Below are 26,034 nucleotides of genomic sequence, written 5' to 3'. Positions count from 1 at the left end.
AATTTTTTATTTTTTATTTTTTTTCGAATTTCTTAGAATTTTATCCTTTATAATAATATTGTGGCATCACATCATGCTTTAGGATTCCACAAAAGTGATGTGCTTAGGATCCACTCTAAGGTATGTTAAGTAACAAAGTCACCCACGTCAATGTGAATTTTATGACGTGGATCTCCATTACTAAGTGTGTTGGATAACGAACTTGATAAAGTAAGGTTTGGTGGGTAGCAAACATCATAAAATGCAATAATTAAGTCTACCAAGTAAATCTCTTTAAAATAATTTTGGTTTTTGACATCCAATTGGAAGAAAATTGGGTTGCTATCATTGCATAATTTTTAGAAGAGTCGTGATAAACTCATGTTTTTTATATGCTTCCTGATGTGACAGTGCCTAAAACTTAAAAAAATTTCTTTGAGATACACAAGAAAAAAGATCTATGGTTCTATGCATAGCCATATCAAAGATTATACAAAAAACGTCAAGTTTTAGAGTGTCAATTTATCATTAGTCTTTTTAGAATAATGTTGAAGTGGCCTCAAAGATTGACCACATGTTGCACTTTTCTGACATGGATGTGCTAACATAACCATAGATAATTTTCATCAAGATACAAGTGAAAAGTATCTATAGTTATGTGCCCACCTCCATGTCAGAAAAGTGCGAAATGAGATCAATCTTGGGGTCACTCCAACATGACTCTAATTTTTATTACATGTAGAATTTAAAACATTGAATTATAATTTTATTTTATATTACTTATTATAAATAGAATATATCAAATGCATTAATTTATTTATTGAAAGATATTTTTATAATTTAAAAAAAAAAATGACTTAACTTTCTATTGTTTTAGATTATATTGGATGCTTATTTATCCAAGGCAATTAATATAATTTTAAGAAAATATTAATTTACACAACATCAACAATACCTAATTTTACAATTGCTAGCTTGCTTATTCGATAAAATTTATGAATGTTAATACCGTAGAATTGGGTTGGAGTACCGAGTTGCTTGATCACATTAAAAATATATTTATTGACAAAAAAAATGAAAATAATAATATCCTTTCTCTTAGTAAAAATATCATAAGATTTTATTTATAATTTAAAATATTAATTAAAGGGGTTTTGAAGATTACATATTGGGAATGATATTTTTATAAATTTGAAAACTAACTATCATGTGAGATTGTAATTTCTTGATTTTTTTATCAAAATGACATTTATTATATTATGTTTAAAAATAAACATGAAAACATTTGTGAGATCCAAATTTTAACGAAAAACCACTTTTACTTGATTTTCTCTCATTAGAATAGTATAGATGTATTAATATCTATTTAATTTATTTATAACTTAAAAATGTTAATTAATATAAATTTACCTCAATAATATTCGTCCTTTTCTCATTATATTTATAAAAAAAATAATACAATAACTCAGATAAATAGTATATATTATAATTTCAAAATTAAAAATCAATAAATACTAAAGATGCAATTATATGTTTTTCACACAAACAGTAACGCCATGAAAGATGAAGAAAGAGAAGAATCCAAAGTTTCTTGAGAAAAATATGTAGAAAACTTTTGTTTTATAGAAGGGTAGGTAGGTAAATCATTGGCTCGTACGTATGTCAAGAGATGCTGTATTATGACATAGCACATCATAAGAAAAGGTATACTTGGTGGCAGGGAAAAGTATGAATAAAATAAAGCAACATGTGACTTGAAAGAATAATAATAATAAACGACTTTAGAAAAAGAGAACTACTATGGCCACACCAACTGTGTGCAATTATTTACTTGGATAAGAATTGGTGTGGCCATAGTAATTTTCTTAAAAAAATACTCGACTGAAGTTGAACGTGTTTTTTTTTTTTTTAATGAGTCAGTCCATCACGACTCAACTTAAAATTAAAAAGAATAATGATGCTCAGACTCTCCCCCTATGATATACTCACCTATTATCTTGACGTGACATGTACTAAAATCATAGGTCTATTTGGATTGACTTCTTCAATTGCTTTTGACTCCTACAGGGAGTTAGAAATATCATATCAATCGTTTGCATACATAAGTACTTGGAGAAGTTATTTCGTAAAAAAGTAAAAATAATACTTCTAAAAGAAGTATCGAGACCAGTACTTCTAAAAATTATTTTTGCGTGAAGTAATTTTGTCCGTCAAATATAAGTTGCGATTACAATTATACCCTCACGAGATTTTTACATTTTACTCGATATATCCCTCGTCAACTCATCAAAACACAAAATTCCATTAGAAGTACTTCTTAAAACCTATATCCAAACACAAAACTCTATATCAAAACTACTCAAATAGTACTTGAAAAAGTACTTCTTGGGAGTACTTATGTTCTAAGTACTTCTGGTTCCTATATCCACATGGGCCCATAGGTTTTTTCTCAAGATACAATACTGCACATATTTATGAGAATGTGTAGTTGGATATTCCGAGGAAAAATATCTATGGTTCTAGCACATGTCACGTATGGAGAGTATGTCAAGGGGGAGTCAAAACATTGCGGCTCAATTAAAAAAGAGAGAATCACCCGGCAGATCCAATTGTTCCATTTTTATTACAAAAACTCTATTGGAGTTCTAACAATTCCAAGAGAACCTAACTTTATGAAGTTTGTTACATAACAAACCTCACTTTATGATCTTAATTTGTTACTTAACATACGTTGGAGTGAATTATAATTGTATGAATTTGTGGCATCCAAAAACATGATTTTATACAATAGGATTATAAAAGACAAAATTCTAAGAATTAAAAAAAAAAAAAAAAACGAAAAACAAAGTTATTTTTCACCATTCAATATTAATTTTAAATTTAGGAGTTCAATGAGCACCTATTTTCAACACCTACAAATCAAGTTTAAAAAAGTTATTAAAAAAATAAAATAAATAAAATATAAAAAACAATTCTATTGAATCTTAGTTTTTACATGAAATTTACAAGTTTGTGTTGTTGGATTACTCATTTGATAATCCAATAACGCTTAAAAGACCCTTAATAAGATTTGAAATATTATTAACTTAATCATGGTAGTGTAATTCATAAAATAAGGATTCTTCCAATAACACTTGATAAAGTAAGGGAGTTTTTGTAATAAAATTACAGATGATAGGTCTTCCCAATAAAAAAGAATCATTTTTGTCTTTATTATATAAGATATAATATATATATATATATATATATATATATATATATATATATATATATATATATATATATATATATATATATATATATATTATAAATAAAAGATAAAATAAAAGCTCTGAAAACGTGTCAATATTTTATACATCTGAAGCATCGTTGTCATAAATATATAAATCCCCAAAATTGGATCAATTGCAACAAATATATATATATATATATATATATATATATATATATATATATATATATTATATTAAAATTTTGACTAAAATATTTCCTTGCAATTCGAGCGTGTTCACATATTCAATTTCTTTCTCAATCCATGCTTTTTTGTTTTTCTTGTTTTTAATAATATTTTATTTAATTTTTATTTATTTATTAATATTGTATTTGTCTTTCACCATTCATGGCCAAACTATCAAAATATAAATTTTAATTTAGTTTCCTTACAGTAGTGCGGGGCATGTGCAAATGCACATGTATTAAAAAGTTAGGATTTCTGTAGGTTTTGGAATTATCATTTTATAATTTAAAATTTTAATTAAAGTGATTTTTTAATAAAAATAATCAAAAGACATATTTTTGTAATTTTTGAAAACTAGTACATATACTTATAGGTGTTGCGAATTTGGAGATTCCATTAGCAAAGAAAATAAAGGGAAAATTGAAAAACACTCAGTTTGTTTACGTGATTCAACAATATTGCCTACGTTGATGAATAAATTAAATATTCTTTACTAAAAAAATCAAAGGAGAATAATTCAAAGAACAAACACTTAAGTTTTAATCCCAAGCTTGAGCCTTGAATCCCTTGTACACCTTTCTCTCGATCTCTCAAATCATAAAATAAGAAAAATCTTACTCTCAGTAAAATATCTGATAACATTATTATTTATAGGTTTCAAAAGAGGAACATCCTTACCGTTAGATTAAATCTTAATCCAACTACTGAGATAAAAGACACTATAAATAACAGTAGGGATCGTGGGATTATAATTTTATATGTTTTGATAAAAATGACCTTGATAATATTAAGGTTAAATGGAAGGATAAAAGCATTTTCTGTCTTCGAAATTTTTGTGTCAAACCATTTTACTATGTGTTTTCTCATTATAATAGTAAAGATATTAGGATTTGGGATTAGTCATATATTTTCGTGAATGTTTTGATTTTGATATTGATATTGATATTTTATTTTATACATTTACCAATCTCAACAAGTTCATAGTGATATAAAATCACCATTCCTTTGTTTTTTAAAGTTAATGGATTTTATCCGAGGTTATTTTGGGTAATGTCTTTTTATTAGTTTATGATAAATAAAAAGGATTCCTAAATGGTAGTTGTTTTACATAAAAGAGACTTCTTTAAAATGAGATTTTTTTCTTTTGTTAGAAAGTGTGAGGAAGCATTGAGCCTCTATGTATATAATTTTCATTTCTTGTAAAACTTAGAAGTTTAAGATACTTAAGGATGATCTACAAATTGTTATTGCAGGTTGGTGATAACGAGAGTGGGATCAATTTCTTGTTTGGATTTTTACTAGAGTTGGGTGTAGAGATTTGATGGATTTCATTGGAGAATTGGAAGTAAGTATAAACTTTTATTCTTATAATTTCTTTCTTGAGTAATGGATTTCTACTTGCCAGATTGCCCATGGATGTAGCCCCATTGTGAGTGAATCACGTATATCTCGTGTTGTGGTTGTGTTCATTTCTCTACTTTCTTTATTGTTAATTGCATTTGTTTTGCAACATACTCTTGGGGTTCGGCTATTAGAATTGACTATTTTGGTGTGTTGTTTATTAATTTTTCTAGGTTCAGCTTTAAGAAACTGAGCAAGTTATACTTTCTTCTCGTGATTTTTGTTTTTTTGTCTTCAATTTGATTGGGACATAGATATTAAAATTGAAAAAATATTCCAATATCTCTTATGAATCACATAGAAGATCTTAAAAAACGACTTATGAATCCAAATTGGGCCCTCAAATTTGAGTGGATCTTCCATGGTGTGGGGTTAGATTTTTGGCTGATTAAATTCATGATATAAAAATGGTCAATTGATTTATTCCAAACTTTGAGACCACAAATTCATCAAAATTATTAGCCACTAAAAACTATCAAAACTAGAATAGAGACAAGTTTGAATGCTTGTGGACTAAAATCGAATAGTTCTAAAATTCTGAAGCAAATAATTCAGATTAGGGCTAAAGGTTTTAGACTTGAAAATATATTTGAAGAAAAATGCTAAAGAGACTTGAAATAACATACGAAATAGCACAATGAGCATACTTGAGAGTGTACAAGACTATACATGCTTTTTCTCGAGATATAAGTATTATACACTTGAGGAGGATCAATGATTCTTTGTATACATAGTGCTACTTTGAGTGTTATTTTATGACACTAGGTCTTGATTTCAAGTCTTTATATGTCCCTCCACAACAATGCATCTACTTAAATGGTGTTACGTGACAGGGTGTTGGATTAGACGTGACACTCAGAGATTAGTTCTGATAGATAAGATTGTCTCATGGGTTGGACAAACCCAATAGATCATGGTCAATCTGCTAGACTCAAAGATATCCTATACCAAAAAAAAAATTAGTAAGATTCGTAAATGAACACTGGACTATCTAATTTTCTGAATCTCAAGAATAATAAAGATGGGTTAGGTCTATTAATCACAATAAAGTCGTATCAACTAACTCTTAAATTGAGATGCCGCCAAAATGACAAATATCTGTGATCTTTTGAAAAAGTCGCAATTAAATCACGATTTTAATAGTTGTCGATTAAGTCATAATTTTTTCAAAATATCATGAAAAAATTTAACGATTAATTGTGATTTAATCCCAAACTTTAAAAAATATAAATAAAAATAAAAAATCAAGGATTACTTTTGTTTGTAGTCCTTTTTAAGTATTATTTTTTCATTTGATATATAAATTTTACATTTTTTATATATAAAATAATTATTTTTTACTTTTAAATTTATGCCAAGTTTTTTCTTTCCAAATTATTCCCAAACCCCGACTTTCTCACTATGGGTGCCACTTATCTAATTTAGAGATGTGAATTCTGAGTCCACTTGATATCTCTACCATGTGCCAGTTGTATACCCTTTCAAGGCCTATTGATCATGAATTTTTACCAATATCTTCATGATTTCAGTATGAATCTCCGTTGGTTTAGAATTCACCTATGGAGATGTTTATAAAATATAAAATAAATTAATTATATCTAATCGTTAGAAATCACCAATCGGTGAATGGTATCGGGCTTCCTACGGGTTTCTTTGAAAAAATGAATCCCTAGGAAATCTTTAGTATCAATTGTACGGTCGAGATAAGAAGTGAAACAAACGTTTCTTATAGATCAATTCCTATTTCTTATTGACTCATTTTATTTGCCCATTCCTATGAGCCTAAAATAAATCCCACTGATTGAATAGTTCAAGTCAATGATTAGGTACACATCATAGACTTAAGGTCAGCCCTATATACATCCACGTAAACGTTAAATGTCAATAATGTGTAAGTACGTAAATACCATTTTGGATTTTATTATTTTTTACTTCATTCACCCACCTACCTAACATTCACTGAAAAATGCAATTTTTACTTTGTACTAATTCGAAACGATATCAAATCCTACCAAAACATCCATATCGAAAAATCCTATCAAAGTTTAGTCGAATCCACGTAACCAACCGATTTGTCTTCAAAGATTCATCAAACGATTGTGTTTTGATCCATTTGTGGGGACATTATTCATTAAAAATTTAGGGCCTGTGTGGATTGACTTTTTTAAGTACTTCTGACTTTTACGGGGAGTTAGAAGTACTTTAAAGGTGTTTGTATAAATAACTCCTGGAAAGAACTATTTTACTATGGAGTCATTTTAGTGTTTTTTCACAAAATACCGATAGTACTACTTCTTTAAACTATTATTGCACGGAACCACAAAACATTGTTAAAATGACGGGAATTGGGACAAGTATGCCCGTCATAAATTTTGAAAATTACAAACCTATCCTCCAAAAGGCAATTGGAATAATATTATATTACTATCCATTGATATGGTGATAGCCTTTTGGTGTAACATTTGGGACAAGTATACCCCTCATAAATTTTGAAAATTACAAGCATACCCTCAAACATGCAATTGCAGTAGTACTATATGGTGATAGCTTTTTGGTGTAGCATTTGGGACAAGTATGTCCTTCATAAATTTTGAAAATTACAAGCATATTCTCAAAAAATGCAATTAAATAATATTTTATTATTATCCATTGATATGGTGGTAGCCTTTTAGTGTAGTATTTGAATTTGGATTTCTACCTCTCCCAATTACTCATTCAATGATTTATTCATAAGCATTCCAACCATGGTTGAAATTTTCTTATTGCAAGATTGATGTGAACAATTACACACAAATTTACTATCCATTGATGTGGTGAAATATTCTTCATATTTTTAGTGGTTGTATATATTTGCTCACAATATCTTCTATTTGTTTATAATTGTTGAGTGTTTATATTAATTTTTATGGATAAAAACAATAACTTTTATTTCTTTTGAAGAATAATTTGTTGAGTTATAATGTTAAAAATAGTAACTAATACTTATAAGGGCATTTTGATGATTTTAACAAAATCCAAAATAGTTTCCAAACACAAAACTTTATCAAAAGTACTTCTGACAATACTTTTCAAAACCTGCATCCAAACACACAACAATTATCCACCTATTATAGACAGTACTTCAAAAAGTACTTGTAAAAATACTTATGTTCTAAGTACTTTTGGCTCATGTATCCACACGGGCCCTTAATTTTTTATATATCATTATTTGATATAATTAAGCATTTTGATAGATGGAAGTGCGTTGTTAGAATTTATTTTCATCATATGTTGTTCTTGGAATTGTTTTTTAATCATTTTGCAAATGAACCATATTAAACTTCAATTTTATCTTTATTATTTGCATCAATTTTTTTTTCTTTCAAAATTTCCAGTATGTTCGGTAAGTTGGGACTGAACTCATCAACACTATTTTGATAGGTACATACTGAATGCATTTTTTTCATATGGGATTCTCGTGGAAAGCACTGTTCGGTATGTACCTACCATATAATATCGTATTTTTCAAAATGTTTCTACCGAATTTATCATTCTTAGATCGATAGTTACATACCAAACAATTTCTTACACACAGGGGCGAAGGCAAGATTTAACTCATGTGGGGGTAATGTAAGGGTAGAAGTTTTTTTGTGAGGGCAACGAAGATTGTAATTTTTTTTTGTGGGGGCAACATAACAATGGAAACTATTTTGTGAGGGCAATTAAGAATGTAAAACAAATTGGGAGAGCAATAGTTCATTATTCACCATTATTATCTATTGCAATAGTTCATTACTCCAAAGAAAGTTTGAAAATTCTTATGGGGGCAAGTGCCCCCATTGCCCCCACTTTAAATCCGCCCCTACTTACACAATATCACATGTGAAAAGCGTTTGGTATGTTATTATTAAACCTTTTTGAAAATGCTCTGTATATATTTATCAAGAATTATTGAAAGGTTCACTAGGTTACTGTTTGTTTTAAAATAAATCGATGGGCGAAAGTAGCCAACAAGATTTTACTGCATACACTTACAAGTACAACGGGTGCATGCAATAAGTGGGTGTATCAAGCAAAAACGTGGGTGTATATAGCACACACCTAAACTTCAACATATTGTAAAGAAAAACAATTTACTAACTAAATTAGTAAGGAAAACTCTAGAGAGAAAAAATTGCTCACAGAAAAGTCAATCTAACATTTCATGGAATCTCAATCGACCAATCACACAAACTCGTATGTATTGAGGGCATCCTAATTTTAAAAAACTACTCTTGTTCAAGTACCTATTATTGATCATCTGAAATTCTGTGAAATCCTATATTGACTTTTATGTGAGAAACATATCTTTAAAAAACCAACCAACATTTCCATGAGACATCGAACAACATGATCGGATGCCACGTGTAAGCAGATGACAAATGTTAAGAACTTTTGAAAGAAAAAAAAAAAAAAAAAACTATTTTTCGCTATTGAGTTTTAAATTTGGGAGTTGCATCGGAGTCCATTTTAAAATTCTTGGACCAACCCCACCAAAAAAAGAAGTTACGAATTTTTCCCTAACTTGACCATGAAATAAAGCCCCGGATCAAGCCCAAAAAAGTTTTTCTTTTAGAATTTTTTTCTAAGAGTGCTAGGTTTTATTTTTTGCCAACAAGACAATTCTCATGGGCCCCACAATACCCTCGGAAAGATTTCAAATCTTACTAAGTTAGTCAAGCTAGCCTAAGTCTGTTGCAAATTGGCAATTAGTTGGAGGGTCAGACAGTCTTAATGATATTTTTATTGCCACCTACTTTATTTTTGTAACACAAGCAATGAAGTTAAAAATGGTGTTTGGATGTGAACCATACTATATATTTTATCGCACTATTTTGAAATTTCTTCTTGAAGCTTTTCAGTTTGCTTCATAATTCCTTTTTTGAAATTTTTTTTTTTTTTTTTTTTTTAAGGTTTGTCACACCAATAAGTTGGACTTGAACCCACAATCTAAAAGTTGCATTATGTTGAGTTTCACTGAGTGGTAAGCCCAAGCCCATGAAAGCCAATGTCTTGCTAATTGGCCTATAACTAAACTATGGGCTCAGTCCATGAAATCCAATATTTTAGTATATGGGTCAGGCCCATGATAAAGTGCAAATATCAAATGAAAGTGAAATCCAATATTTTGGTAAATGGGCCTGGCCCATGATAAAAGTGCAAATATCAAATGAAAGTGATCGGTCGGCCCATCTTGATCCCTTTTCGTGGTATTTGTATTTAGTCGGAGAACGCTTCAATATAAAACTTACAAACAATACATCATGGATACAACAACAACAAAAGAAGAAAAAACATGGCATAAATGGAGAGAGAAGGTTCATAAAGCATTTTTCAATGATAAAATGGGAAGCAAGAAAGCCACATTGATTTCATTCTATTTACTTATTATTTTGCAATTTATAAGTATGTTCTGCATTAACCAAGTCAAAATCTAATGTAGAACAATAAGAACTACGACTGACTTTGTTATGATTTTCTTATGAGAACACTTGTAATCTACAACTTTGAATTGGCCATCTTAGTCTCAAAATTTTAGATTCTGTTACACACAAACACAGAAAAGAAGGATACATAGAAGGGCACCAAAAACTAAGAGGCAAGTCAAAAAAAACTTTTCAAGAGAGATCAACAGAAAGGCATACATGTTATCTACAGTGAACCGCTTCACAATCAAAATGTCATCCACACATCGACGGAGGAATTGCACTCCTTCCTTCTGAGTCAAAATGTCGGCACTACAAGAATGGAGTGTCAGTTTGTAGTAAAAAAATAACACAAATCAAAGTGCGGAACGGACAAAAATTCACACTCGAAGAGGATTGGGTCCATTTGAAATGAAGACTTGCCATCGATCTCCTGAACAACAACCAGCACCCTAGAACTCATCTTTAACATACGCCGTGAAAGATTTCTTTCGGTTGAGTTCAGACTCCAACAACACTCTTCAATGAATAAGTTTTGGTCTCATCAACTGGTGATTTCACACATGATGAGTATGGCTGCTCTTCAGTTTCTATATTCTGCATAGGGGCAACAACTCAAAGGTTGGTGGTGGTGTCTGTGTTCTAATCTGCACAGATCACAGGAGTGCAGTCCGCCTTAAATCGGCTGAATGCATATATCACTGGGTGATGATTGATTCTGAGCCTCGGTGTCTGAACCACGCTGACTAGGCTGGGTGAGGTTGGAACCAAGTGAAGGGTATGGAGTGGTGGGGGAGGTTGATGATAATCCGCTTAGTGGCCTCTGATGCCTTCAAGGAGAAATTGGACAGGTGGATGAGCCGTTGGGCTGTGATGTTATGGAATTGTTGAGAGGGATTTCACTGTATCGGACATCATCTAAGTCTTCTGACATTGGTGAGTATTGCAATGAAATTTCATCCCTGAAATCATAAATGCACCAAAGAAATAGGGATTTTTTTTTGAAAAAAAAGAAGATAAATCAGTAATAATGGGTCTCAGTGGAGGGAGAACCACAGTGATGGAATAATGGCAAAAAAAAATTTCCTTTTGTGGGACTAGTGCATATTTTTTTGAAGACTGATCAAAATGGAAAAGAAATTGATTGGAAAGTTGAGGTGAATCTGATTTGTAGAAAGTTTGGGCTAAACCCGAAAAAAAGGGGATACAATTGGATGATTTGGATCAACATCAACATGCAAAGATTGCTTTAAATATTTGCTGCTTCATCATGGAGCAGCAAAACCATGCTATTATTTGCTATAGGTAGACCAAAATTAGATTTCAAAAGAATTAGTCGGAGTTAAGGAATTGTTCATTGGTGGAAAGAAACTCAAAAGAGAGATTGCATTTAATATTAAGACTCTTCTTTGCAAACAAAGCAACAAGGGAATGAACCAGAAATGCAAAACTCCTATATAAACAGGAAAAACCCACAACCATGTTATGAGATTCAATTGTTCTCATCAATGTTTTCAGATGCTGAGGCATGAAGCGAGACATTGGGCTGGCCAATGCCTCAAGGTGTAAGCCTTACTACATAGAATTTTTAATATAAATAATTAATATTGAAAAATAGGAAAGGTCACATATTTCAAATTTTCAAGTTTTGAATCCGCATAATCGAATTCTAAGTTTTAGTCACCTATATAAATATTATTAATTTAAACTTCAACAAGAAAGAAATATTTTAAATTTGAATAATTGAAGGTTTTTGTTGCAAATAATTATTATTTATTTATTGTAAAAATATAACTAAATATTATCTTTTCAATAACTTCCCTGGATAATAAAATTACTGCAAGAAAAAAAAATGTAAATCAAGTCAATTCAACAATTTTATTTGCATATCTTACTATTTTATATTTGACTATATTTCCAAATGCTTCATTTCTATTGCTCATTGACTCCTTTGAGACAAACCACTTTAATTGCTTACCAAGGTAACTTCGATTTTGGATAACCGTAAAGTCTAAAATTTTCAGTAATGGAAACCACTCTCCAAAAGGTCAACTCTTTGGTAAAACAATGTGGGCAGGTTTTGGTGAGAGGAAGCCAGTGAATAAAGTATGCATTAAGTTGGGGTTTAGGGCAGGTTTAGTGGAACATTGCTCCTCACTCAAGGTGCGTCTTTCCAATGAACCACGAGTGTGGAGGAAGATGAGGAAGCCACACATGTGAACAAAGAAACAGATATGGCTATAAAATATCACCTTGAACATAGAGATTTAGGGAAAGGACATAAGCAGGAAAAAAAAAAGGATGAACAAAAGGGCATTTAGGTTATCCAAAATGGGCTTGGCCATTGATCTATTTTGGACTCTCTAAGTTTCCATTTTGCTAAGATAAATGAAATTCGAAAATTTCCATTTTGGATTCTACCCAAAACAGCAGTCCAAATAAAGAAGCCCACCTTAGAAGGTACTCTTGGTCCTCATATAGCAACCTCCAGGAACGTACTTGGCCCATCACTAAGAAGAGATCTGTAGAAAGAGCTCATCGAGAACATCCCATTCTTAATCTTCCCCCATAATCTCGAATCCTCCCTCTCTGCATCAAAAGGATAAGAGCTAATGCAACTGATCAAACTTCCTACCTACTCGATTTCCCAATCATTGAAAGCCTTCCGAAAATCAAAATCCAAAGACCAAGACTGACAACCCAACCTCTGAAACTAGATATTGGAAGACCCTTCTTGAAATAATGGAATACAACACCGGAAACTCATCCATGAGGAGTCAGAGTACACCAATAGTCCTCTCCCAAAATCTTATCATGTCTCCTTTGCCCGCCTTAAACCTCGTCCTCATCCCGAAAATCGAGAGCACCTTCAGGATACATTTCCACATCCCACAACTGTAAAGACCTCTACCAACTCCACTCTCCCACCCAAAAGTCCTTGACCCAAATTTAGAAGCTATGACCCTTTTCCACAAACTATCCACCTCCACATTGAACCTTCAAATCCATTTACCCAACAACGCTGAGTTAACCAATTTAAGCCTTCTAATCCCTAGTCCACCATTATTTCTTTCCCTGAGAACGCACTCCTTCCTTATCGTGCAAAAGAAAATCCCGAAACAATTTTTCTAACCTCTACCCTTCTGGGAATTTGAAGTAAAGAGAGAAAATAAACTAGAATACTTGAAAGGACACTCTTGATCAAGACCAGCTTGCCCCCCCCCCCTTGAGAGGCTCATTTTCTAGTCACTCTTTCCATCATGAGATCCCACAATGACAAACTCATGTAGGGTGCACCTAAAGTCAGGCCTAAATAAGTAGTGGGAAGGTTATCCACGCTCCAACCCAACGAGGCTGCCAAAAGAGCCATACTTGGCAACCTCCCAACCGCGAACACCTTGTTCTTCTTCATATTCATAGGAATACCTGGCACTATTTCAAAACAACAGATTAAGCCTTCGAGTTACTTATCAAAAAAAAAAAAAAGCCTTTGAGTTGCCTAGTTTGCTCCAACTTCGCCTCGAGGAACACAAGCGTGTCATATGTGACTTGGAGGTGCAAGATAATCGGACCATTCGCACCAACTGAAAAGCCGCTAATGTTCCCATTCGCCACCCCTCTCCAACATACGCCCTAGGTTATCCGCCACAGTGATAAACAAGAAGGGAGATAGAAGATCTCCTCAAGCCCCTAGAACTCTTGAAAAAACCTTCTGACAAACCATTTACAAGCACCGAAAAGGAAACCGAGGAAATGCAACTCCGGACCCAACGAATCCACAGTCTACCAAAGCCCATCCTTCCCAAAAGGTACAATTGAAAATCCTAATTAACATGGTCGTCAGCCTTCTCAAGATCAACTTTACACACCACATACTTCATTCTGGAATCAATGCATTCGTTTGCAACTAGAACTCTATCTAAGATTTGTCGCTCTTTAACAAAAACACCTTGATTAAGCCCAATCAAAGTCAAAGGAACAACTTTCAACATGTTTGCCAGTAAGGTGGAAATGATCTTATAAGACGTGTTCACTAGGCTAATGGGTCTCAAGTCGTTGATGTCCTCAATCCCCAACACCTTTGGAATCAAAGCAAAGACCGATCAATTGGACCCATAGTCCAAGAAAGCCTCCCTGAAGAAGTTCTCTACTAGAAACATAAAGTCTACCCTAATAATCTCCTAGCAAGCCTTGTAGAACTCAATTGGAAAACCATCTAGCCCGAGGGCCTTATTGTACTCATGCACATAATGGTGCTCCAAACTTCTTCCTCTTCAAACGGCCTTTCTAACTAACCACGTTGCTCCTCAGAGATACTATCAAACTAAAGGTGGTTCGGTCTTGGTCTAGTGCAAGGTTCTTAGAATACAAATCTGAAAAGAAATCCACAATCCCGTGAGGCACCTCTTCTTCCCCCACCCACCACTCTCCATTTACCTTAAGCCAAGAAATGTGATTGGTTCTGCTACGCACATTAGCCATCTGATTAAAATGTTTTGTGTTGATATAGGTGAGAATGTATTATGTGGCTTGGAGAAAAAATTGCAAGCCACTAGTAGCTAGTTTTAAGATTAGAAAGTAATCAATGTAGATATAGGTGAGAGTTTAGTAGCTAAACCTCATTTACTTGAGTTTCGGAGTCGCCACCATTCAAAGAGTTTAAGATATGAATGGACACCATAAAAATTATTTTAAAAATCAAGTTTTCAAGGAGTTGGTGGCTCAAATTTGGTCTTGACCTAGAGGTTCGATTGCAAGATGAGGAAGGTGTTAGGCACCCCACCTTATCCACTAAGTTGGTGGTTATAATGGTATTGGCCAAAAATGAAAACTAAGACTTTTTTAGAAAAAATTTAAGTTAGAATGCTAAAGGTAATAATGTATGTATGATGAGATGAATGTGAGTGTGTACATGTGTTATGAAATGTGCCCATTACTAGGATTGTTTTCGTTTGCTTTGATTTGGAGTATAAATCTAGCAAGATTTCACTCTTAATGACTCAAGCATTTTGATGAATGATGCATGAGTGATTGTGTGCAAAGGTGAATGCATTTTAATGTTCCTTAGAAAACTTATTATGGACTTAGAGGGGGACATTACCTCACATGGAGGTATGACGCTATAACCACTATTGCCATTTGAAATGCTTATACTATATATTGATGATGATCCAAAGAACAAGATATTAAAAGAAATGAACTATGGACTTGTAGTTGGTAAGGATCCTCCCACAAGGGGATTAACTCTCAACCCATACTTGTCAAAGATAATTAAACTACATGCTTGCAAAACTTTAAAAGAATTTAAAGTAAAAATGGACTTATAATTGGTAAGGATCCTCCCACAAAGGGGATTAACTCTCAACCCATACTTGCCATTGAAAGTTAAACTACACTAAATGATTGCAAAATTTCAAAAGAAACTTAAACCAAAAATGAACTTATAGTTAGTAAGGATCCTCCCACTAAGGGGATTAACTCTCAACTCAAACTTGCCATTAAAGAGACAAAGATTACACTACATGATTATAATGAAGTAAAACTTTAAAAGAAAATAAAGAAATTAGAGTGAGGAGGTAGATAGGGATTGGGGGGAGCAAGTAAGTAAAAAACAGAAAATTAAATTACAACCTCACCTTGATCTTCTTCCTTCTTTTCTTATTATAAAGCTTCAAAGTAATTGAAAGAGTATTTAAACAGAATTTTGGGACTCTAGAAAGCTCGAAGAAGAGAATTTGACAGAATTTTGGGAATGTAAATTGCCTCTTCCTTTGCCTTGGAGAATTCCTCTATCTATATAGGCCTTTGGGAGATCCTTAGGGATATAAAGATCCAAATTCCACAAGTTCAACTTAATTTCAAATAAACCTCAATAAATGATCTTGTTTACCCTCAATCAAAGTGTCATTAATGATCTTTTACCTCTAAATGAGTCTTACCAGTCATAATGATCAAATGATAGAAGTGTAAAAGCACTCAAGGTTCTAGAGAATTCTTTTGTAGTGTAAGGATATCCATACCCTTTGAAGATAGTCAAACTCTAATGAAAACAAGAGCAATGGCGTGCAATTTGTCTAAGGATGTAGAGTCTTAAGAGTCAATTGCCTTAAATAGAATCCCAACAAACTTGAAGGTAAAATGGTAAATGCTCTTTAATTCTAGAGTGTTCTCTTTTATAAGCAAAATGATCTTGGTGCCTTGAACTTGGTCAAATTGTAAATAACTCTTGAAGAATGATCTTGAATTAAGCACAATAAGGTAACTTCATGGTCAATTACCTTATAGATTGTATCTCAACAAACTAGGGATAGAGAGGTAATTTTTCTTTAGGTTCTAAAGGATTCTCTTTGAGGGACAAAAGGGTTTAGATCCTTTGAACTTAGTCAAACTACATTGAACCCTTGAAAAGTGACTTTGAATTATCCAAAAGATGAGGGCTTCAATTGTCGATTACCTTGAATTAAGTCTCAACAAATAAAGGATAAGAAAGTAATTGTCTTTTGGGAGGGCCAAGGGTCAAAGTTAAAAGATTTGCACAATTACTAGAAGACCAAGGGTAAAAAAAAATTAATGCATGCTTAATGAGAAGATAAAGGGGGAACTTACCTTGTGTTACCTTGGCAAAAGAAGGATTAGAAAGGGTAAAGATGCAAAAACATCTTTGTCGACACCCCAATTTGCCCGGACTTAGCTCGAGAGCTCACAAGAATCCAGTGAAAAAGGGTGCAACCCGAAAGACTTCAAATTTACCAAGTGGGACCCACTCTAAAGATAACCAACGTTTTAAAAAAAATCAATTGAGATGGTCTTTCAATGACCCTCCAAGCTTGATTTTCCATAGGTCGTTGGCCATCTAAGGTCTATGAAAATTTTGTTTTGGCCTTCATTAACCTAATGTACTTCATTATTTTTCAATTGGCCTTCACTCAAGAAAGGGCAATTGTGGTTGGAATGAGTTCTCTAGATTTGCTTAGGAAAATTATCTCTTAAACCCTTTCCTAATGTCTTTTTCCCCAAGATAACCCAAAGGTTTTCCATCGTAGCCTATGCATTAAGCCTATACTAATCCTTCAACCTTGGTTTTCTAATAATTATGCAATTCCTATAGCTTTGACCCATGGTCCCCACAAAGTGTTAATTACCTTCCCATCCCTAGTTTGTTGAGACTTAATATAAAGTAATTGACCTTTAAGCCCACATTGTTCTTAATTCAAGGTCATTCCTCAACAATTCTTTACAATTTGACCAAATTCAAGGGATTAAAACAATTTTCCCCATCAAGAAGAATTCTCTAAAACCTAAAAGCAATTACCTTTTTACCCTCAAGTTTGTTGGAGCCTATCCAAAGCCCTTGACTACAAATTCCCTACTCTCTTATGTTAATTACATGTTATCGCTCTTGTTTTCTTTAAGGTTTGACTGCTTTTAAAAGGTTAAACACATTTACCCCTCCCATAGAATTCTCTAGAACTTTGTGTGTTTTGACACTTCTATTCTTTATTCATCATGATTAGCAAGACTCAAAGAGGTGCAAAAGACAATCAAGGACACTTTGATAAATGGTAAACAAGATCATTCATTGAGGTTTTGTTGAAATTAAATTGAACTCATGGAGTTTGGATCTTTATATCTCAAAGGGTCTCCTAAGGACCTATAAATAGAGGACCTCTCCAAGAAAAAATATTCTTAAAATTTTGTCAAATTCCCTTCTTAAAGCCTTCTAAAACTCCAAAATCTGTTCAAATACTTTTTTCCTTACTTTGAAAGCTTAGAATAAAAAGAAGGAAAAAGATCAAGATGGGGGAATGCCTTTAATTTTCTGTTTTTTACTACTTGTACCCCCAATCCCACTTCTACCCCTCACTCTAATCTCTTTACTTTCAAGTTCATTTACCTTTCAAGCAATATAATGTAGTTATTTTCTTGTTCTTTTTTTATGGCTAAGGTGATATAGAGTAATCTCTCCATGTGAGGTAATCTTCCCCTACAAGTCCATAATAAGTTCCCTAAGGAATATTTAGAATAAGCCCGAGAGCTCAATCGAATCCAATGATGAGGATCGAATCGAGAGCCTTTTGATCATATAAATGAGACTCACTTAAGCCAATCAAACCCCATCAAAGATGATAAAAAATATATATACATATTTGCCTGGCCATTTGTGACAAACAGCCAAACATAGGCTTGCCTGGCTATTGGTCACAAAATGGCCAAGCCATTGTTGTTTTGACCTTCATTTGTGTAGTGCACAGATTAAATTTGCATTGGCCTTTGGTTGTACACATCCAAGGGAAATTTCTTTTGGCAGTTCTTTGCATAGAATCTATTCAATTGTGCAGTTATTCAGCCCATATGTGCACAAGATCTCACCAAGCAAATGACCTCATAAACCCTCTTAAGTTCGATTTTCCCTCAACTAAATCCCTCTTAAATTCCCCAAGTACCCATGCATCAACCTTTGCTCAAATCCATAACCAAGTTTCTTTGGTAATCTTCCTTTATTTCCATTATTGACCTAAAATCCTTCTTGATCCCCACTTAAGGTGAATTACCTCTCTAACCCAATTTTGTTGAGACTCATTAGAGGTGATTCACACTTATACCCTATAGATACATGGGCTTCGAAACCTTTGGGGAGGTTTGAGCTCATCTACTTGGGTCTTAGAATCACCACTATTCAAAGAGTTTGGGTGTGAATGGACACCACTAAAATGATTTTTTGAAAGATTTTTGGCTTGTAGTGACTCACCTTTAATGGTAAGGTAAAAGTCTACCTAGAGAACTAAGGTAAGGAGGTTCTATTAAGGGACAAGGAAGGTGTTAGGCACCTTGTCCCTCCCATCCATTGATGGTTACCAAAATGACCATTAAATGAAGATTTAAAATTCTTTATTTTTTTTATTTTTTTTTAGAAGTAGAGGATATGATAGAAGTTAAGAGATCAACGAACTATAATTTGATTTACAAACTAGAGATATTAAGAAAATGAGCAAGTCATACACCAAAGTGTATGCTTGCTAGATTTTTTTGTGAGCTTAGGACTATGGTAGGAATCTACATGGATTCCACCAGTTTTTGACCCCAAAGCTTTTTTTCCACTCATGTACTCCCATAGGAGTCTTTATTTATTGGTTTAGTCCTTAAGTCATGCCCAAGGAGTTGGACACAACCTATGGTGGAACTAAACCTTCATGCATGAGATATTGTCCCCATGGGACTGTTTTGTTGGCTTAGAGAGTTAGATGAAGATCTTGGTAAATTTTCACCTTTAACTTTTAGTCCTTTTAGAATAGAAAGATGTGGTGTGTATACACATAGTGTATGCATGAGGAGTTCCAATGGAACTTATTACATGACTTATTAAAGGAAAAATTACCTCATATTGAGGAATTACTTTCTTTCTCCTTAACCATGGAAAGAAAAAAAAAACTAAACTAACCAACATAAATGAAAGTTTGTAAAAGTAAATGGAATTAAAATAGCATGAACTTGGAAATTAAATGCTCACTAAAAGCTTATTATGGACTTATAGGGGGAGATTACCTCCAAAGAGGAATTACTCTCTACTCCCAAGCCATCAAACTAAATATAAAATTAAAGACTACATACTTGAAATTTAAATGAACATGAAATAAATAAATAAAAAGATGTTAGAAGGGGGTTTATGGGGAAATTAGCCTCAAAACATAAATTTAATTGCAGCACCCCACCTTGGTGCCTTCTTCCTCTTCTTCTTCTAATTTGGCTTATGGAAAGGTGAGAAACTAATTAGACAGAATTTTGATAGGATTTAGAAAGTTGAGATAGAATTAGGCAGAATTTTGGATCACCAAAACTCTCCTCCTTTTTGGCCTTGGATGGGTCTCCTATTTATAGGATTTTGGGAGGCCCTTAGAGATAAGTTTGTTATAAATCCTAAAGTTCCCATAATTCACAAGAAAACTATATATAATGACCTCATCTACCCCTCATCAAATTGGCTTTGATGGTCTTTCACTCACCTATGAGTCTAACCAATCAAGATGATCAAGGGATAGGTTAGTAAAAGTCCACTAATTTCTAGAGAGTTTTTGGGGGGTCAAAATGATCATAGACCCTAGACTTTGAGTCAATTGTAGAAGAAATGGAGAATTTACATGGAAATCTTAGCGGAAAATTAGAGAAGAATTAATGCATGAGTATTGAAGTCATTGAAGAGGGTTTTCTTGAAGAATAAGTCATTAAGAAAAGGGTTCAAGGAGACATTTCCCCTAAGCATATTTATAAGCACATAGGTTCTAACAAACTCTACCGAATGGGCCTTGGGTGAGGGTGCTGGAATGCAAAAATTGCTTGCAAAAATAACCTTTCCAAGGTTCTGTTAGCAAAAGGCACTAGATGGTGGGTAACTCACGGCCCTGAGGAAAATTCCTCTAGGCTATGGGTTACCCAAGGCCTAGCTTAAATAAGCTTTGAAATTACTATTTTGCAGAGTTGGACTCCACTGAAGTGGGCCTCACCCGATCCAATTCGAAGACTGTACTGGGCATTTCTTAACTAGATTTCGAGAGTTTTCAGGCTCGATCTGGATAAATTGGGGTATCCACATACCCTTCTAGCCTTCTTCAAGAACTAAATGAATTCCATGGCATTCTATGCAATTTGACTCAATTCAATAGCCTTTGACCATTCTATCCTACTTAAAGAATTCTCTAGAATTTGTGTTCAATGACCTATCTATCATCAATTTGTTAGAGACTTAAATGACCTAAGTGACCAAAAACTCCAAAAACCTATCACTTATTTACTTACCACCAAGCCCAGTACTCTCTAGGTTGACTCAAAGCCAAGATCTTATGACTCTTTTAACCTCCCTCAAGAATTCTCTAGAACTTGTTGTCTATTACAATCATATCCTTTGATCATCATGATTGCTTAGACTCATAGGAGTGTAAAAGACAATCAAGGACTCTTTGATGAGGAGCAATTGAGATCATTCAATGTTATTTTATTGAAAATATTGGGAACTCTAGGATTTAGGACAAATTTATCCCCAAAGGTCTCCCAAAAGCCTATAAATAGGACCCCTATCCAAGGCAAAAGAAAAAAAGAATTTGGGCTCCAAACTTTGTCAAAATCCCTTCTCAAAGTTCTCAAGCCTTTCTAAAATTCTGTCCAAATAACCACTCTCATCTTCCCAAGAAGCCAAACCCAAGAAAAAGAAGGAAAAGGAATAAGAAGAAAACCAAGGTGGGGCTAAACAATAATCCCCTTCTAACCTCCCTATTCTCACCTCCCTACTCTTTACTTTAAGTGTTATATTATTTCATGCTTTTCTTTATATTTCTAGCAATGTAAATTTAAATTCCTAGTTGAAGGCTTGGGGGTAGAGAGTAATCCCTCTTTGAGGTAATCTCCCCGAATAAGTCCTTAATAAGCTCCATAAAAGCACTTCAATTCCAAGTAGCTAGTTGTCTTTATTCCATTTACTTTTCATGCAATTTAATTTTCTAGAGTAGATGTGTTATTTTCTTACTTTTCTTATGGCATAAGAGCTAGAGAGTAAGCCTTTTTTGGAGGTAATCTTCTCTTTATAAGGCCATATATGCATACACCTCCATGCACACAATCACATCTAAAAAGGCCACAAGTTAAGGTGTAGGTTCCTATGGACCTATACCTAACCTTTAGAGCCAACAAAAATAGTCCTCTAATGGACAATATCCTCATGCATAAGGTTCTGGCTCAAACATGATGTTATTCGAGTCATGAACATCATCTTTGGACTAAACCAATAAATAAAGACTCCCAAGTGAGCAAATATATTAAAATTGAAGCTTAAAACATGATGTTATTCGAGTCATGAACATCATCTTTGGACTAAACCAATAAATAAAGACTCCCAAGTGAACAAATATATTAAAATTGAATTTTAGGGACTCCAAATGATGAAATCCAAATAGATTTTCATCAGAGTCCCAAGCTCACAAAAAAAATCCAGCAAACACCTACTTCTAGTAGGGGTTTGCTCATCACCTCCTTTTGATCGTTTTGCAAAACTATATTACAACTCTTTTTCTTTTAATCTCTATAAGACCCTCTATCTTCAAAAAATCAAAAAAAAAAAATTTCTAACTTCACTTAATGGTCATTTTTTGTAACCATCAATGGATGGGAGGGAACAGTTGTCTAACACGTTTTTTGTCCCTCAACCAAACCTCCTTACCTAACTCTATAAGTAGACCCCTTTACCATTGAAAGTGAGTCACTACAAGCCTAAAAGAAAATTTCAAAATCATTTTAGTGGTGCCCATTCATACTCAAACTCTTTGAATGGTAGCAACTCCAAAAACCTAAGAAATGATATCAAAACTCAAAAGATTTTAAACCCTCGCGTATCTACAGCTTGTATTTAACTCTTTACTCACAAGTTCATTTAAATTCTAAGCAAATATTGTAGTTACTTTTCATGGCTAAGGAGGAAGAGAGTAATTCCTCTATGTGAGGTAATCTTTCCATTTCTAAGTCCATAATAAGTTCCCTAAGGAACATTTACTTTCTAATGTTCTTTTGTTTCTTTTTTAACTTACTTGCATAGCATGTAGTGGATGCATTTCAAATGGCTAAGGAAGAAGAGCGTAATTCTTCCATATGAGGCAATCTTCCCTTTTCTAAGTCCATAATAAGTTCTTTTTGAAAATCTTACATGCATACACTTTTGCACACACCACATCTTTTGTTAAAAAATGCAAAGAGTACATGAGTGCTATCCTTATGGATTAGCACTCACAACTCAAAGCATAAAAAAATAGTCCCTTAAGGACACATTTTAACACATCTACACACACTCACACTCTTTTCTCTCATGCATACATGTATCTTTTTTCTTCTAACTCAAAAAATCCTTAAAAAATATTTTTAATCTTCACTTTTGGCTAATACTTGGTAATCATCAACTTGATGGGTGAGATGAGGTGCCTAACACCTTCCTTGTTACAACTAAACCTTCTTACCCGAACCTTTTAAGGTTTGACCAGATTCAAGTCAACAACTCTTTAAAAAACAGATTTTCAAAACTTTTTTTATGGTGTCCATTCATACCTTAAACTCTTTGAATGGTGGTAACTCCCAAATCCAAGAAGATGAGGTTTAAACCATTAAACCTCACATATCTGCAACCTTAACAAAATTTGTAACACATGGGATTAGAATTCCAAGAAAATAACAAAAAAAATATGGTCCTTGAGTAAGTGAATGACCAAGCAAAAATTGTATTGGTCCTTGGGTAAGGTAGGAACCAAGCTAAAAATAGCCTAGTCCGCGGGTTACCCATGACCAGGTAAACATCATTTTTTTTCAAAAGGCTTTTGAAGCCTTGGGTCTCCTCTTGATTGGGCTTTGGCATTTTTAATAGGTTCTTGGGCCAAGCCCTTCTTCTTCAGGCATCATTTTTTTTTCAAAAGGCTTTTGATTGGGCTTTGGCATTTTTAATAGGTTCTTGGGCCAAGCCCTTCTTCTTCAGGGTTTAGGGAGCTCAAGCTAAGTCCAGACAAATTGGGGTGTCTACAATCAGATCATAAGAAAGTCTAGTGTAAGAAAGATTGAGAATAAAGAGCTCAAATTCAATGTAAGAAATGATAGGGATAAGACTAAATGAGTCCAAGGACCCCTATGTAACGGGTTGGATGTCCACCCCTATGGAGCTTTGAATTTTTAGTGAATAAAAGTTGATTTTAGAGTACAATTTAGCCTCTTGTTAGCTTCAAGTCTATATAGGTTGATTTTAAATCCCTATTCTCATGATTCTTTATATGGCTTCAGAAAGTGTAGATTCCAAACATCCACCAACCCCAAAGGGCTTGGTAGAAGAGTTTATGTCCACAGAGGGTACTTGAGTTAGTGGCAGAATCTTGCTCTTGCTACAAATACTCAACCAAATCAATGTGGCAAAGCATCATCGACAGTTGGGGATTGAAAAACTACACTAAAACTTGGACACACAAATATAGTTAGACTACAACTGTTATACTTAATGTGTAGCAGTGGAGATAGTCAACATGAATTCAGGACCCATTATTAGAAAAAACAAGACAAGGTGTCCATACCCAAGCATCTTCTGACTCAACTAGAATTGCTTGTGCACTCATCTATATTTAGCTTTGTCACCATTGCCATCTAAGTACTTCTAATGGCTTGATTCGTTGATGGCACCACATGCAGAATCTCATGATCATGGACATAACTCTACCCGTAAAACGTTACTAACCACTAAATTGTATCAAACAATTAGGCCCCCCGAATACCTTATAGTGTGCCTTCTTTGAGATGAAGACTACTAATTGTTCTAAATTTTCCCAGCTTATGATGAATTTAAACCCAATTTTTTTCCCCATAATTTTAGTGAACCAGTCTCTCAGTATCTTATAAGCATTATTAAAAAGAAAAAATTAATTTAAAAAAATAGGAATGAAAACAGATAAAAAGAGATAATCTACATAATGGGACCTGAGGTTACACATGCTTTCAGAACTGGCTGGAGATTCCAAGAGAGTTTCTTGTAGAGTGTCACCTACTGTTAATCCATTCAAACTGGTCGCCATTAACTGCAAAAGAAACCCATTAAAATCCAAATGTAAAAAAAAAAAAAAAATTAAATCATTTGAACTTCCCCAAAGATGAGAAAAATAATTTTACCAAAAATCCCAAAATTGCATTAAAAAACATGTCTGATAAACACCCATAGAACCACTACTGGGAAGATTCAAGAAAACATACAAAAAACAAAACCCATCTTGAAATACCATGAAATCTATGGGAGAAATTTCAAAATATGTTTGTTAGGGATGGAGATAAAAAGAGAGAAACCTCGCTTAGGTAGCGTTTTTGAAAGTGGAAATTGTCGAGATAAACTTCATCTTCAGCATCTCTGCTTCGCTTTCCACTCGGAGATGATGAGCTCAATTCACAACCCATATCTCCTCTCATCGACAACAAAAAGATTTTTCTTTAAAATAAAATAATAAAAAAATTACAGAAGAATGAAAAATAGAAGAAGAAATTCATCCTTACAGGCTCACACACGCACACACAATGAATCAAAACCCATAATTGCGGTTCCATACTCTGAAGGTGGTGGGCCTCCAAACCATAGGACGTGTAGCAAGTGGTGGGCCCCCAAAATTTTGGCATCTTATTTGTGGTTGCAAGCCTAGAAAGTTAGTCTGATTGGTAATTTATAAAGATTTCATTTGAGCTGTATTTCACCATGGGCATAGGCCCACATATGTTCTGTTTATAAAGCCTAGTAACACCTCACTAGATCTGCTCTTATATCATGGCCTGGATTCAATGGGTGCTTTTGATCGTTAATGGGTACTGTGGAGGATATTTCTCGTTAGGTATCAAAGGACAACACATGGCATTAAGGGATTTGAATTTGGTATAGAGATATGAGGATAAGCTCGACGGCTCAATCACAAACCAACTATGGGTTCAAGTCTCAATTGGAGAAAATCAAAGATTATATCAAAAGGGGTTAAAATTCTTATTAGGGAAAGTCCCAAAAAAAAATATGAATATATGGGAATCAGATATTTATTAGATACATTTCAAATCACTAATTAAGATCTACATTCTAAATCGGATAAAAATCAAATCAGTAATAGGATCTAAAGGAATCCTAGGATTTCATCTCTATATATTGATAGATAGATATTCTAAAAGGTATGAGTTATCTACCCCTCCCCTCCTCTCCCCTCCTCTCTAATTTTTATA

General features: G+C 33.5%; 1 pseudogene across 1 annotated transcript; it reads right to left on the bottom strand.

Annotated features, from left to right (window-relative positions):
• Window positions 1–10,355: 10,355 nt before the first annotated feature.
• Window positions 10,356–25,388, bottom strand: LOC147396103 (uncharacterized; annotated as a pseudogene). Its single transcript, XR_015180363.1, has 3 exons — window positions 25,126–25,388; window positions 24,766–24,863; window positions 10,356–11,243 (listed from the first exon to the last, which is right to left on the bottom strand). The product of XR_015180363.1 is annotated as an uncharacterized LOC147396103 (transcript).
• Window positions 25,389–26,034: the final 646 nt, after the last annotated feature.

Source organism: Akebia trifoliata, chromosome 8, assembly GCF_017979445.1.
Source record: "Akebia trifoliata isolate Shusen 1 chromosome 8, ASM1797944v1, whole genome shotgun sequence".
Lineage (NCBI taxonomy): Eukaryota > Viridiplantae > Streptophyta > Magnoliopsida > Ranunculales > Lardizabalaceae > Akebia > Akebia trifoliata.
Note: the sequence above shows the minus strand (reverse complement) of the source record. Positions and strands in the feature narration are given on the sequence as shown.